The sequence below is a fragment of the Odontesthes bonariensis genome, chromosome 10 (genome assembly GCF_027942865.1).
Source record: "Odontesthes bonariensis isolate fOdoBon6 chromosome 10, fOdoBon6.hap1, whole genome shotgun sequence".
Lineage (NCBI taxonomy): Eukaryota > Metazoa > Chordata > Actinopteri > Atheriniformes > Atherinopsidae > Odontesthes > Odontesthes bonariensis.
In genome coordinates, this window is record NC_134515.1 from 28,814,057 (window position 1) to 28,828,153 (window position 14,097).

Sequence of the window (14,097 nt, forward strand, 5' to 3'; positions counted from 1 at the left end):
GTTGGAGGTAGGGTTAAATACACCTGTCTGCATCAAATTTTTCAAACAAACGATGGCGGGACACCTTGAGGACTCGTTTTTGCAATTGTATATGCAGTTCATGGAGATGTTATTTTACTGGGTGTGGATGGTTACAACGTGGGATGCAGAACATATTCGGAGAATACAAGAGCACTATAATGTCCAAGTTGAGGAAATCCAGCGACAATTTGAAGTGGAAGCGGAACTTTTTCCTCATGGCCTTTAGTTTGTTGGTGACCTGCATCTTGCTGCGTGGGAAACCGCGCTCTCCCATCTTTCTCGCAAGCCCTTCCAGCAGAGGTCCATCTTTCACCGTCCCCGACATGTGGCAGTAAATAACGTCCTCTGCTCGGAGGCTGAGGAGCTTGCGGACCTCCTTGTCTCCCCAGTTGGCCATCTTCAAAAATGTCTCGAACTTGATGTAGGCTAAAACGCGGATTAAACGCGGGATTAAACGCCCCTTTTAATCCGCGAATTTAGTGTGTCCGCTGTTGCGTTCACACTGCCGACCCGGGCTGCCGCGTCAATTAGACTCGCCTTTCGACCCGCGTCGGAACCTAGTCTTTTTGTCGAGCCGAGTTTGATGTGAACGCAATTGACGCGGGTCGGACGTGGGCGTGGCGTGACGTGAGGAGTTTAAAAGACAGAATGGACAGCTGATTCAGAACAACAGCGACAGGTGAGGAAGTTTTACTCTGTTTTTAGCCTACATCAAGTTAGAGACATTTTTGAAGATGGCCAACCGGGCAGACAAGGAGGTCCGTGAGCTCCTCAGCCTCCGAGCAGAGGACGTTATTTACCGCTACATTTCGGGGACTATAGTGCTCTTGTATTCTCCGCATATGTTCTTCGGCGGCATCCCACGTTGTAACCATCCACACCCCGTAAAATAACATCTCCATGAACTGCATATAAAATTGCAAAAACGAGTTCTCAAGGTGATTTTTTTTTTTTGCTGATTGTATGGAAGAGCTATATGGCTGATATATGTGTAATATGTGGAAGAGTTATATGGCTGTTATATGTGCAATGTTGTGTATAGTGCCTTGTGTTTTTTGTATTGATATATGTTTGCTACTTGACACCTTAATTTCCTTCGGGATTAATAAATAGTACTCTACTCTAACCCTACCTCCGACGCATGGCTTGTGCCTACGTCATTGTACACGCCCAGCATTTTATGTGTTTCGTGTGACGCTCTGCCACTAGGCAACGCCCCCTGAACTCGGCTTCACGCGACACGGGTCACCAACACGCCAAGCATTCACATTGCTCGACGCGGGTCGAAGGTGCAATTTGGACCTGCTAAGGTAGCGGGTCGCAGTGTGAAAGGGGCTATTGTCTCTCGAAACGACAGTAAAACTCGTTCAGGCTGTTGGCAAGGTCAAGATTGTCCAGGGAGTGGGGGGTTTTCGGCTTGTAGTTAGTAAGATGCCTGAGTCCTCTCCAGACAGAAGAGGACTTTAATGTGGCTGTAATCTAGGGGTAATATTGGACTCAGACCTTTTAACAGCCACATTAAATCAATAACATCAGCAGCTTTTTACCATCTAAAAAACATGGCCAGAATTAAAGGTCTAAACCGGATTTAGAAAGACTAATCCATGCGTTTGTCTCCAGCAGGTTAGACTACTGTAACGGCCTGCTCACTGGGCTCTCAAAATGGACTGTAAGACAGATGCTGTACATTCAGAATGCTGTTCGAGTCCTGACTAGAACAAGGAAATATGACAATATTAGTCCAGTGCTCAGGTCTCTGCACTGGCTTCCTGTTGCTCAGAGAATAGACTTTAAAACAGCTCTGCTTGTGTACAAGTCTCTTCCTGGTCAAGCGCCTAAGTACATCTCTGACATGTTCGAGCCATATGAACCAACTCGGACTCTGAGAACCTCAGGGAGGGGTCTCCTACTGGTGCCCAGAGTCGGAACTAAACAAGGTGAGGCTGCGTTTCAGTTTAATGCTCCTAAAATCTGGAACAGCCTTCCAGAAGATGTGAGACAGGCCTCAACTCTATTTAGCTTTGCACATGACAACTGAAAGTAGTTTATCTGTACTCTTCGTTTTTAATTGAATTAATTAACGATTATTAATTAATTAAACCAAAAGACAGAAAACCAATTCACAAAAAAAGGTGAAAAATGTTCACAGATATTTCACTAACTTTCTAGCTAACTTTCTAAGTTGGTACAGAGTCTCAGTTAGTGGTGCAAGTAAAAAAAAGTTTGTTCAAAGGTTCTCCCACTTTGCATCATCTTCAAAGATCACAATAAGTAAACATTCATATCAAAACTGGTTTCCACTGTGCCTGTGACTCCAAAAAAAACCAACAACCTTTTTAGTCCAACCGCACATTTAAAATGTGACGATTGAATGGTAACAAATATCAATAGTGTTTTCTATAAAACACAACTTCATACAACTTACAGAAGCTGCAAATCTGTCAGCATTCCAAAACAGCTCTTGAAACTTCTCTGCAGACATGAGGGCTGCAAGGGGCCCAGAGGAAACATGATCCTGCCACACAAAGGCAGATTGTGTCTTAGACCACAGTGACTTAACCACAGCTCATAACAAATGCTTTATCTTCCATACAACATCTGCTTACAAACTGACAGGAATGGACAAGTGGCTTCAGTGTCTGCAAGTCGAGCCATAAACTAGTACAGCTTGTCAGAAAGCCAACTGCTGTCATGAGCAAACCCAAGCATGACTCCTACCCGATCTGAACACACAAATCTTGATTTGCGTGCAGCTAATGAACCACTCGTTCTCACGTGTTGAATCTATTACCGCTTCCTGCGTTTGTTGCCTTAAAAATACCAATACAACTCGGCCTCTTCAGCTGTAATAGGCTCACCATAGAGGCACAAACACTCAACAACTCTTTGTCAACCCTCAATATTGGCTGTGACATGCTTATAGCAGCCCCCTGTGGCTGCTCTGACATCCACTTTGCCATGGCTGTGTGACACGTCTGATTACACCTGTCAGGCACTGTCCTCTAAGTCTTATCCCGTCAGCGCTCCCACTGACCTTTGCCTTATTTTTTCTCCCCCTTTTCAGACTATTCTTCCTTGTTCTACCACTTTGTCACCACTGACTTTGTTACCACTGGCCTTCTCTACCCACACCCCTCCTAAAATCCATTCATGAGATGTCTTTTTTGCATTAAACCCAACAAAAATGTTGATATTAAATCATTTTCAAGGTAATTACCGTTGGCTGCATGCAACTGTCTACGGTCTCGGCCAGTATTGTGCTTTTTTTTTTTTACAAAACAGCAGTAGTTTGTTTTCACTGAGAAAAATTTCACTTTTCTTCACACCGGGTACGACTGGGAAAATTCCTTCAAGTGCTCCATTTTTGCCATTAAACAATATTTCTCATGGTGCAATTTAAGAAACACACTGTAGGTGTTAGTTCATATAGCTACCATACATCAAAATGTGTTGGTTAGCCTATGAGGACACTTCCTTAATCCTGCCTGTGAAACTCAGCAACATGCCCATTGGTTCCTATTATACACCTCTTTTCACTTAAGCAAATGTTTTTGTAAGTAATAGATCACATAAGTAACTTAAAATGGTGGACTATGATATTTTCATTCATCTCAGGTATACATAGTTATTCTTTAAAGTTCCTCTGAACAAATCACAAGTCTTCTGGAACAATGTCCTTTGGTCATTGTCTTGAACTGAAGTTGAATTCTTCTAATCTTAAGACCTAGTAATGATCAAATTTATTTTATTTTTTTTAAATGATGTCCTGTTGGGAAAAGTATTGGAATTGAAAGACGATGTACTTTCTTTTTCACAGGACAGCTACGTCACTGTCAAGTGGGTGTCCACATTAATTTTCAATATTGAATCCATATATTGATGTTGTCATTACAGTGTTTTCCCAGTGCCCCAAATGGCAGAGAGGATCATAACTGAAAGCAAATTCATGCATTTCAACCAAGATTTTAATCATCAAGCTTAAAAATACAAGATAAGATTAACAGAAACACAATATACATATATACATCGTCATTTAATGTGCTGTTACAAAAATAAAACAGAAAGAATAAGACAATAGGCTATCATCAGATATGCATTCAGAAGGTGTTCAGATCAAAAACAACCCTTTGTTAAAAATGCAGCACTGGTATTACTTTTTCTTCATAACTCACAGACATCTGTCTCTCACACAATTGCACTCATAAATAAATTCTCTTCAATTTCTGACTGCTCTATTAACTGGTCTCAGACCACAGTTCCGCCCATTAACTGTTTCCAAAATATACCCACGTATATACCCCAGATGTTATTGACTTGGTTGGACCTCTTTGGAGGAGTAGGAGGAGTTGGTCTGCTGGTTGCAGGCCTACTGTGCTACACCTCAGGGGGAGGAGATGGTCTGTTCCACGGGGGAGCTCTGTCTAAGGCCTTCCTCTGCAGCCATTGGTGGGCACATGACTCTTCCTGTGGTGGGCTGCCTGGGTTCCATGCTCCGTGGGGCTGCTGCTCTTGGGGCACTCTTCGCCTGCTTCTGGAGGGGTGGTGGCGACCCTCTGCACCAATTGTTGAACATAGTTCATGTAAGACATATGTCATATGTTTTGCACGCACATGCACATATTCAATTCAAAAATACTTTATTTATCCCAGAGGGAAATTAAATGTTGATGTAGCTCAATTAAATCAAGGAGTTACAGTGCACAGTGAAAATGAGTACACCCCTGTTGAAAAGTAACATTTTGAACAATATTTTAATACACACACAAGTTATTCCCAAAACGTGCATAGAGTAAGTTTAATACAACATCTGTTGAGCTTACAACAGAAAAGAAAGATCAATAATATAACTTAAATGACCTTTTTGTCCATTTTTGTGAAATTATGCTGGTGCAAAAGTGAGTACACCCCTATGTTAAACTCCCTGAGAATGGGCCGTGTTGGCCCGAAATGTCATGAAATGAAAAGGCATTAAAAGGGAGGTCATCGTTGTGCGTTTCATCCTTGCCTTACATTGAAATTTTACATTTTGAGTCTGCACCAGGCTAAAAGAGACGTGTATGAGATTTGACTGAAATCCTATGGAGAGTATCATGATCTGCTTCAGTAGTCACAGTACATGTTGACAAGCATGTTTCTTTTGGTGAAATTCAGCTTCCTACTGTTGATGGCATCCATACAGCCCCAAAGCATGTCACTCCCACTACTATGCTTGACTTTAAGCATGGGGCACTTTTCTTTGTACAAATCACTTTTTACCACCACACATGCTTGACACCATCGAAAGCAAATTTGTTTATCATTGTCTCATCAGAGACAAACAAACTAAGGATATGGATTGCTGGAACCATGTCCTGTGATCTGATGACACCAAGATGAACAAATTTGCTTTCGATGGTGTCAAGCCTGTGTGGTGGTAAAAAGTGATTTGTATAAAGAAAAGTGTCCCATGCTTAAAGTCAAGCATAGTAGTGGGAGTGACATGGTTTGGGGCTGTATGGATGCCATCAACAGTAGGAAGCTGAATTTCACCAAAAGAAACATGCTTGTCAACATGTACTGTGACTACTGAAGCAGATCATGATACTCTCCATAGGATTTCAGTCAAATCTCACACACGTCTCTTTTAGCCTGGTGCAGACTCAAAATGTAAAATTTCAATGTAAGGCAAGGATGAAACGCACAACGATGACCTCCCTTTTAATGCCTTTTCATTTCATGACATTTCGGGCCAACACGGCCATTCTCAGGGAGTTTAACATAGGGGTGTACTCACTTTTGCACCAGCATAATTTCACAAAAATGGACAAATAGGTCATTTAAGTTGTATTATTGATCTTTCTTTTCTGTTGTAAGCTCAACAGATGTTGTATTAAACTTACTCTATGCACGTTTTGGGAATAACTTGTGTGTGTATTAAAATATTGTTCAAAATGTTACTTTTCAACAGGGTTGTACTCATTTTCACTGTGCACTGTATTATAGAGGCTGATGGCTGTGGGCAGGAAAGATTTCCTGTAGCGGTCCGTTTTGCATCCAAACTGAAGAAGCCTTTGACTGAAGAGACTCTGTTTTCCGATAACAGTCTCATGGAGAGGATGTTCAGGGTTGTCCATAATTCTCTTGATTTTATGCAAAATCCTTCTTTGCATTATTGTCTCCAGAGGTTCCACAGTCGTCCCCAGAACAGAACCAGCCTTCTTTATCAGGTTGTTGAGTCTTTTTAGGTCCCTGGTTCTGCTGCCCCAACAGATGACGCAAGAGGAAACGACGCTCTCAACAACAGACTTGTAGAAGATCTGCAACATCTTGTTGCAAACATTGAAGGACCTTAGCTTCCTCAAGAAGTACAGTCTGCTCTGTCCTTTCTTGTAGATTGCTTCACTGTTGTGTCTCCAGTCCAGTCTGTTGTCCACATGAACACCAAGGTATTTATATTCCTCAACCACCTCCACTTCTTCTCCCATGATGGAAACAGGGTTTGATCTGACCCTGTTTCTCCTGAAATCTACAATCATCTCCTTTGTTTTGTTAACATTCAAGATGAGATGATTGTTCCCACACCATGCCACAAAGTGGTCCACCAGCTCTCTGTACTCAGCTTCTTGTCCATCTCTGATACACCCGACTACTGCAGAGTCATCTGAATATTTCTGTAGATGACAGGAGTCTGACTTGTACTGGAAGTCTGAAGTGTACAGAGTGAAAAGGAATGGTGAGAGTACAGTCCCCTGTGGTGCTCCTGTGCTGCTGATCACCTGGTTAGACACACAATTCTTCAGTCTGACAAACTGTGGTCTGTTAGTCATTAATCCAGGTGATTGTTACACACACGCTCATTCACTCACTCGCATGCTTATACGCTACTGGGTCGTCATGTGGTTTTAATCATCAGCATCTACAGTTCTGCTTTCATATTCTTGCTGCTGGTGTTGTTGCTGTTTGTGTTTTTTTTCATTTGTCTTCCTGCAGGTGCTCCTGATGGTTCACCGCCTGGTTTCCCAACAGAGGCTGTGGGAGATTTTCTATCAAGTCTCTCAACAGATGCAGCAGCAGTCTGGTTTTGTCTGGTTTTTCTTCCACATTCATTGTTGTTGTTGTTGGTTTTTCCTCTTTTGTACCTTTGTCTCCTTTCTCTTCTCTTTTCTTTGTTCTCTCCCTTTCTTTGTTCCCCCTGTCAGGTTCGGCATTGATAAATCATTTCAACAGAAATAAATAAATATTAACGTAAGCATTAAGGGCAGCTATAGCCATACAGCTTCCTTTGTCAAAGAAAATGAGTTTGGTAAAATACAGCATTCAGACCATCATTCTGCTTGCCATGATGCATGAGGACAGGGTTTAAAAAAAAAAAAATATATATATATATATATATTTTTTTTTTAAATGCAGCATTGGTTGGAGAGTCCTTTTCAATATACCACTAAGATCCTTTAGGCTGGTTTGAGTCATAAATCCATCATAAAAAAGGCAGAAGGTTCCAAAATGCTGTTAAAAAGTTAATAAGGATGAACTTTAACAACTCCGGGAAGTGTATTCATACATATACACAGTGCTTACATTTCTAAAGTAATGCACTTATTTGACCAAATGCAACGTCTTCCTGAAGGCGACTTTTCTTATCGTGAGACAAGGTATGACAAGGTAAAAGTTATCAGAAAACATCCCACCCCCTGAATTTTTTTCTTTTAAATTTATGTTTGTGGTTGGCAGTCTAAAACAAATACCCTGTTACTTAGTTGGCAAAAAAAAAGGCATTATAATAGCACTTTCACTTCCATTTTTTTTTTGCAGTATACAGTATAATCTGTATCGTTCTGTTAGCCTTCACTTCTTCATGGAAACATGTAATTGCCGTTTCAATGACTCTGACAGCCAAAGTTCTTGAAAATGATCTTAATCAAAGAGATTCAGATCTTTGCTCTCAGATTTGTACTTATTGAAACATTTCTTCCTTGTTCTTACAACACTTGTAATTCTTCCTCCTCTGCCCACACCAAATGACTCTCACTTCATATTTGTAGATGTCATGCAATTAAGGTTACTTTATCCACTTTTGTCATATACCGCAGTAACACCTAATCTTCTAAGGGTCAAAAAAATGTCTTAGGTCTGAGATTTCATGCTCTCATGTTAAAGTTTATCATCAAGATAAACTATGAGTGAGTTATCTAATCATGAAACCCAAACAGTCTGCTATGCTGTTATCATCCATGATGATAGTATTGGAAGAAATTCCCTTTTTTGGTAAAAATCTGCAAATGTATGCACTCATTCGCAGGCATTCATTCGTCAAGAACAAGTGCTTTCTTTATTGACACTTTGTTAGAGCAGCAATTCAAGCTTCTGAGTAGAGCAATTTAAATGTTCTTTCATCTTTTCTACGTATATCATTAAAATTCCTGCATTTCTTTGTCTGACCTCTTGACCCAGCACATGATGAAACAAACAGAATCTTTACATGATCAACATTTGAACTCACACGTTATGTGTGCTCACACATTGACAACTAGAAAAATGACTGAGACATTCGTCTTGTAAAGAAAGAGAAAATGCAATACTGTCTTTCTCCCCACTGTGATGGCCCTTGACTTTGGGAGGATGGGCCAGTATAGAGGTGGCCAAAGAAACAAAGCCTAACCTGACCCTGTGATCCCACTGTGGACTCACACTCACAGCAGATGCCGTCATAAAGGTCTTCATAAGAAGGCCATCAGTTGTTTTCAGTATTAAAGGGGAACTCCGGGGCATTTGAAGCGTGTTTCCATTGCTAGAGGTTGTCAAATAATGCTAGTATGACACAGAGAGGTGCGTATCTGCGCTCCCTGTGTGGAGATCGCTCTGTCCGCACAGCATGTCATGCGAGGCTAATACGTGGTGGCTAAGGGGCAAGCGCTAACCCTTCCACGTAAAACAACAACTTGCACACTGCAGAAACGTCACACCACTTTATAAACCATCCGACAATAAAGTCACAAGCCTTACCATCAAAACCATATGCATGGTTCTCACATTACTGGCATGGGGACGTTACAAAACAACTTTATAAACAGCATGTCACTCACCGGCTTGTTGTAGGCTCGCGCATGTGAAAGCCCAGAAGAGTCGATGGAGGATAATCCCATATACAAAACAATTATATTCTCTAGAAAAACTGCGTTCAAATATTTAAAACATTACAACAATACATGCCCAGTAATATTGTTGTAATGTTTTAAATACTTGAACGCAGTTTTTCTAGAGAAGATAATTGTTTTGTATATGGGATTATTCTTCATCGACTCTTTTGGGCTTTCACATGCGCGAGCCTACAACCAGCGGTGAGTTACATGCTGTTTATAAAGTTGTTTTGTAACGTCCCCATGCCAGTAATGTGAGAACCATGCATATGGTTTTGATGGTAAGGCTTGTGACTTTATTGTCGGATGGTTTATAAAGTGGTGTGACGTTTCTGCAGTGTGCAAGTTGTTGTTTTACGTGGAAGGGTTAGCGCTTGCCCCTTAGCCACCACGTATTAGCCTCGCATGACAGGCTGTGCGGACAGAGCGATCTCCACACAGGGAGCGCAGATACGCACCTCTCTGTGTCATACTAGCATTATTTGACAACCTCTAGCAATGGAAACACGCTTCAAATGCTCCGGAGTTCCCCTTTAAAACAATATTTCTCACCATATAAAAGCATTTTCATAGAAAGGGTTGTCCTTAGTATCAGTCCATAAATATGCTGTGATGCGGAAGTCAGCTGCCCTGAGGACACACTGTTATTAACGTTTGGCTGTGTATCTGACCATTCACTTACATTTATTTCAACATAAATTCAGACAAACACATTAACCCCACAACCTTCTCAGTAACACTAAGTACCATTATATCCGTAGCACTTAAGAAGAAATGTTCTGACTCATTTCAAGGCGGATCTCAAAATGGACGATTGATAGTCATAGGCCACATCATTATATAACTTAACCCCAAGACCAAACACAGCATCCCTAAATTAAGACAGTAACAGCACAGTGTTTGCCAACATAATAAAAAAACAAATTGAGACAGGCTGTAAGTTGTAATTAAAAACAGAATGCAATGATTTACACAACTCATAAACCAATATCTTATTCAGAATAGCACATAGAAAGCATAACAAATGTTGAAAGTGAGACATTTTAATGTTTTTTAAAAATACTAGCTCATCTTGACTTTGATATGTCTCAAAAAAGTTGGGATGAGGGCAACTAATTAGGGATGTCCCGATCCGATCACATGATCGGAAATCGGGGTCGAACACGTGGTTTCAGACTCGATCGGAATCGGACGTTACATCCTGATCGGGGATCGGATATATATCTATATTTGTATATTTATTCTCATTATTTTTTTTATCAGATCTATAATATTTCAAAATAAATGGGGAAAAAATAAAAGCTTAGTATTTATTTACTGTTATGTGATGGAACAGAGTCAGACCGTGGCCGTTTCTCAATATGCGTACTTTTCTGTACTTGCGTACTCGTGTACTTCTGAAACCTCATCACTGAAGGACCAAGTACTGTTCCAATTCTTACAGCACGCATCCAGACAAGTACGCTCCACATTCCCGGATGTGTGCTTGCTCCGCCCATTTTATCGAGTTTGCTTCTGTGGTGACTTGTGTAGACTTCAGACAGCTTGCTATCCCAGAAAGAACTGAACTGGCACGAGCGATGATGACGCTTCCGTTCCAAATGCACAATGAGCGTACTTGTGTGCTTGTGTGCTCAGACGTCCGTACTTCTGACAAGTCCATACTTGTAAGCACACGAGTACGGACTTGCGTACTTGGGTATTGAGAAACGGCCAGTCTCAACTCCACACAGAAACAACGCATGCGGCATTACGTCACTTTGCTGCGTGCCGTAAAGCAAAGCAGAACACGGCAGCAGCTTGAAGCTGGGGGCGCAAATGTCTGCGGTGTGGAGGTATTCTTAAAAAATCAGGGACATACTGGATCTATTTCTTCGCTGTTCTTCATTTTTTTAATGTACTGTAGAATTATCGGATCAGGACTCGGTATCGGCAGATACTCAAAATCAAATGACTCGGACTCGGGGGATAAAAAAACCTGATCGGGACGTCCCTACAACAAATGGCTGAAAAAATACTTGGAAGAACATGTTACAACTGATTAGGTCAAATAAGCAACAGGCCAATAACATTACTGGGTATAAAAGGGGACCAAAGAGAGGTAGAGTCTCTCAAAGGTAAAGATAGGCAGTGGTTCAGCAATCTATAAAAAAAACTGCTTCTTCAAAAATTTTAAACAAGTTCAGAATGTTTTTCAATGTAAACTTGTGAAAGTTTCAAATATTCCATCATATACAGTACATGTCATCAAAAGATTAAAAGAATTTGGAAAGATTTCAGCACAAGAAATACAGCTGAAAATCAACATTAGATGCTTGTGATCTTTAGGCATTAGGGCCACATTGCATTTAAAAATGCAAGCTGGCAAACTGTGTCTGTGAACATGGTTTGCCATAAGAACCAAAAATGAAGGTTAAATCTCAATCATGCAAAGTAGAAGGCCCAGTCCCAACTTTCCGGATATGTTGCTACCATCAAACTCAAGCTGAGACAATATTTTTCATGAAATAGTAAAATGTCACTTTCATAGTTTGAAATGTTTACTGTTTTCTATTCTAACTTGAATATTGGTGTATGAGATTCACTGTTTGCAATTGAATTGAACTGGCCCTGCAATGGACTGGTGACCTGTGCAAGGTGTACCTTGATTTTCTCACCCAGTGGAAGCTGGGATAGGCTCCAGTCTCTTGCAACCCTGAATTTGATCAATCGGGTAGAGAAAATGGATCTATGGGTAAATTGAACTGCATTATACTTTATCTCTGTAAAAAAAAAGTCAGTGTGTGGAGATATTGCTGTGGGACCGAAAGACTTCCTGTCCCAGGACGTTGAACTCCAGGGTGGGAGAGGTTACTTATATGTTATCAATCTTTTAGATGTGAACTTACATGTGACAGATACTTTTTGGTTCTTAGGCTCTTAGGTTTATGGTGTAAGCGCTCATTGTGACCATACTCACATTACGTCCTTATCCTTTGTATCTTTTTGGTACTTCAAGACATCCCTTGATTTAGTGAGGATTGCTTTTATGAACACTCCTGGAATGATGCAATACTTCAGAGAACTAAGGTGTTACATGTTGAAAAATAACAAGGATTTGAACTTGCTCTAGATCTCATCCATCCATTTTCTATAACCGCTGAATCCGTCGGTTGGGTCTCGGGGGGGCTAGAGCCTATCCCAGCGGTCATCGGGCAAAAAGCGGGGTACACCATGGACAGGCAGCCAGTCCATCACAGGGCCACACAGAGACAAACAAGACAAAAAAAACACACACACGCTCACACTCACTCCTAAGGACAATTTTAGAGACACCAATTAACCTAACATGCATGTTTTTGGACAGTTGGAGGAAGCAGGAGTACCCGGAGAGAACTCTGTGTGGCCCTGTTATGGACTGGCGACCTGTCCCGGGTGTACCCTGCCTCGGCTGGGATAGGCTCCAGGCCCCCGTAACCCTATAGTTGGATTAAGCGGGTATAGAAAATGGGTGGTGGTGAGTACCACTGCCTCCCAGCACGAGTTTTCCTAGTTTGATTTTCGGCTGGGGCCCTTCTGTGTGTATGTTCATTTCCCTGTGGAGACCCTAGTGAGTGTGAGAATGCATGGTTGTTTGTCTCATTTATTTCTGTGTGGCCCTGCGATGCTCTGGCGACCTGTCCAGGGTGTACCCCGCCTCCAGCCCCCAACCATAAATGGATAGAAAATGGATGGATTTATAAACTGTGGAATGGTCTTAAATATGTTTTACAACCGACGCTGTAGAAAATTTTGAATGATTACAGAAAATGGTCTAGCAGGAGGCATCACAGGAAAAAGGAAACAGCATCACATTTGAGGTAGCCAGCACCATGATAAGATAAAATGGTGCTAGCTTATATTTTGCATATCTGGTTTACCAGTTTGCTAACTAATGTATTATACATTTTGATTTAATAGTGGCTGGTTAAAATTTAACCAAAGATCAAATATGTCTGTCTCATTATATCATAAAAACTTACTTGACTTTATGTAGTCCTTGGGATCGAATGTGTAGCTTTACCAGTTCAGAATTCTAGTAATCATCTGTGCATCATGTGATGGATGAATGCACAGTGCATGTAGGTGATGTATGTGGTCTGCTATGTGTCTGTGACTGAGGATGAGCATAGATTCTCAATTCTGATTGTGTAAGCCAGGATTACGCCACAGTATACTTTTACCAACTATATTTAAATCCCAACCTTAAATTTTGAAAATTTCCACTTTACTCCTATTAATACAATGGAAGGTTTCGAACTTTGAAAATTCCCGGAATTTAGAAACCCAAAATAACATGCATACTATCCCAGAATTCTGGTCAGGTGTCACATATTTTGGGCTGGTTTATTCCTTTCCTGTTCTGAGTAGCCTTGACACCAAGTAAAATAATGACGTTTTTCGCAGGCTTTTTTACCCTCTTTTTTTTTTACGGAAAATTGATATTGTATAGATTATATTCATAACCATGTTTCTATGCATTTTTCCCCATTTTCTGAATTCAATTTACAAATACAATTGATTTTGCAATAACCTAGCTACCAATCGGTGCCATATGTTCAGGGCTCTCAAGTTTTCAAGTTTGCTTGGAGTGAGATTCGGGCGGGGCAGGGGCCGGGCCGTGTGCGCGGCGGGGTTTCTTTCGTTTTTTTTTTGGGGGGGGGGGGGGGGGGGGGGGGGGCTGGTCCCTTGCAGTATCCCATCGCCATAAACTAGCTACTTAAAGAACAAAGAAATTGTTTGTATTTATACCAAAATCACAAATCTTCACTTTTACACTAAATTCTGCTATATTTGAAAATAAATTGTTTTAGGTAGGCCTATGCAAAGTCTTAACAAAATAAAAAAAAAATGTATGTCTTGTTGTAAGTGTTTATGGCAGATTTTGATGCTTGATGACTGATATTGGGGGCTCCCATTTAAAGCACAGCCATTTCCCCAG